Below are 2,919 nucleotides of genomic sequence, written 5' to 3' on the forward strand. Positions count from 1 at the left end.
TCTCTGTAAGGTCAGTCCAAAATTACAGACAGTGTCTACCCATTTCTGCCTTACCATCACACCAAAAATGTTCTTTGCGTTACAAATAACTTGTGCAGTTGTCATTGACGTGTTTGAACAATATCAATCAAGAGTGAAGAAAAATCACAACTGGACCAGAGTTGAGACTTTGGGTCTGATCTTGTCTTGATTGTTGTTTGTTGTAGAAAAAATCAAAGTCCAAAAAACTTTGTCTGTGGCCTGAATAGGACTGATAATCTGAGAGAGGTCAGTTCAGACAGGAGGAGTTTTACCTGAAGTTATTTTTACACCAACAAATATTTTCCTTCAGCTGCTTCAAACTGAAGCAGGTCACAACACAAACAGACAGAGATAACAGAAGATTGAAGAGAGGAAAGAAAGAAAAAAAATATCACATGAAAGCAACACTGTTTAGCAGCTGACTGGGAAAGTCCTGGACGTCGGACTTTCCCACCAGCACATGAACACAGCATAATAGTTACGGCTAAAAAAAAAAAAAAAAAAATTGCGTAATGGTTGGAAATCCCAGATCCAGATCATCACCAAAATCTGATCAACTGATCCTCGGACCAAGAGAGAGATCTGTCCACCAGATTCCAGAGATCCTGTATCTCGTTAACAAACAGAGGGACAGAAAATAAAACCTCCTTCCAGCTTCGTTGGTGGAGGTAAAGAGTATGGATCAGAGCAACTGCTGGGGGATGTAGCTCAGTGGTAGAGCATGTGATCTGCATGTACGAGGTCCTGGGTTCAATCCCCAGCTTCTCCACTTCAGTTTGGATTTCAGAGTGGATTTAGTGACTTCCTGACTTCCTTGCTGTTTCTCTCAGAGGGAGCTGAGGAGAGACTGTTACCCCCTTTCCACCAACTGGAACCTGGTGCTGGTGTTGGTTCAACTTGCGAGCCTTCTAAGAACCGGTCTTGTTTTCCGCTGGCTAGAGAGCCACGTCATACGTCTCCGCTTTCCCAGCAACACTAGCACCAACTTCAAGCACAACAACCAAAATGGCGGACTACGTCTCTTTACAAGTGTTGCTCCTGGCTTTGCGAGCCTTCATTGGCATCCAATCACGATTTCACGTCCATGTCCATGAAGCTCTGGTTTTTTAACAATGGCGGCCTTCTTGGTCTTGTTGGTTTTGGTTGGTCATGATAATCCCGCCCCCAGCCCCTGACGTTAGCGGTTCTTTATTCTAGACCAGCAAAGTGTTGGTGCCACTCTGGAACCGGTTTTCCTGGCCGAGAGCCGGTTCGTTGGCCATCGAAATGCGAAGACCTGGTTCGAGATTAGGCACCGGCTCCGAACCGGCCCTCGACCTGCCTCGGTCTAAAAGGGGCATGTGTGGAATAGAGAGATGGGAAGGTGGAGACAGTAAACTCTCCTGGGAGAAATCCCTCACTGCAGCCTTTGCAAATTTGCGGTTTTCAGTCATATTCAAGCTGAAAAATCCTGAAAAAACTCCAAATCCTAACAGCTCCTTAGCATTACATTTCACATCACAGCACTGATCCAAACACTGATATGAAGTTAGCGGTGCTTGGGGATGTATGTCAGCGGTAGAGCATGTGCTTCACATGTGCAAAGTCCTGCGTTCAATCCTGATGCTCTGAATTTGGTTCCTCCTGACATCATCATCGGCAAAATGCTCCACCAAGGAAGTCATCTTGGCCCTTTTGCAGATTGGTGGCTAAAAAAATAAAAACATGTATTTACAATTAAGACATTTATAGAGTTTATGTCAAAGATGGAAATCAAATTAAAAAACACACACTGATGATAAAGACAATTATATCAAGGATAACTTATATTGTACTTAACATTCTCCTCCTCTTTCTCTTCTTCTGTCTCCCTGTCCCTCTCACCATCATCACGGTCTGTTAGCTGCAAGTGTAATTAGCAAGTCGACACAAGGGAAACATACAGAGTATTATAGCCAGAGATGAATATTTGATAATGGAAGGTCTAATCGCAAATCTCATTCACAAAGTCCAAAGACATGCTGTGTTTGTGTAGTATCGTATATAATGTATAAAATCTAGTAAAATGATGTGTAGTATGTATATGAAGGATGTGACCTATATGATGTGTGTAGATGATGTAGATGTATATTACATATTCTGTATATGATGCTATGTAAAGCCCTTTGAGACATGCGTGTGATAAGGGGCTATACAGAAATAAACAAGACAAGAAAACAAGAATCCCTTATGGGTTACAGAGTTCAGTGACTTCCTGATCCCTCTGCTAAAACATGAACATGTGTGTTTGTTCAGAGGGAGCTGAGGAGAGACGGGGAGGTGGAGACAGTACCTCTCCATGGACAAATCCTTCACTGCAGCCTTTGTGTATTTGGGGTTTTTAGACATATTCAAGCTGAAAAATCTCCACAGTCTAAAACCAAATGACAAATCTTATGTTTTCCACCCTAACTTGTTGTTTAGCGTTACATTTCACATCTCTGCACTAATCCAAACACTGATATGTCTCTGACAGGTCTTGGGGATGTAGCTCAGTGGTAGAACGTGTGCTTCGCATGTACAAGGTCCTGGGTTCAATCCCCAGCATCTCCACTGACTTAGAGGTCGGAAGGATTAATTTGTTCGTACAGGAAGAAGGTTAAAGTGCTTCCTGTCCTGCAGCACAAGGTGAAAACTCAGTATTTATTTGTGATGTTAACTGATATCTAGATGTAGTTTGAGATAGTGAAACGGTACTGAAACTGAAGAGGAGAGCATTCAGAACAGGAAAAAGATTGAAGAAACAAGAGATCGTAAAGGAAGCAGCAGAAGTAGAGATGAATAAAGTCAAATAATTCAGGCGATCCAGATATGAAGACCTGACCCTGAAGACCTGACCCTGCAGTTTCTATACGATCGTTTAAAGAAGACAAGATGCAG

The 2,919-nt window shown here is 42.6% G+C and overlaps 2 non-coding genes across 2 annotated transcripts; both read left to right on the forward strand.

Annotated features, from left to right (window-relative positions):
- The first annotated feature begins 718 nt into the window (after positions 1–718).
- trnaa-ugc (transfer RNA alanine (anticodon UGC)) lies at positions 719–790 on the forward strand. Its single transcript has one exon. It is a non-coding gene; the product is annotated as a tRNA-Ala (tRNA).
- Positions 791–2,520: 1,730 nt separating this feature from the next.
- Positions 2,521–2,592, forward strand: trnaa-cgc (transfer RNA alanine (anticodon CGC)). Its single transcript has one exon. It is a non-coding gene; the product is annotated as a tRNA-Ala (tRNA).
- Positions 2,593–2,919: the final 327 nt, after the last annotated feature.

The sequence above is a fragment of the Centroberyx affinis genome, unplaced genomic scaffold (genome assembly GCF_046629955.1).
Source record: "Centroberyx affinis isolate AG114_WGS23_722 - 3 ecotype Tasmania unplaced genomic scaffold, CSIRO-AGI_Caff_v1 ptg007873l_1, whole genome shotgun sequence".
Lineage (NCBI taxonomy): Eukaryota > Metazoa > Chordata > Actinopteri > Beryciformes > Berycidae > Centroberyx > Centroberyx affinis.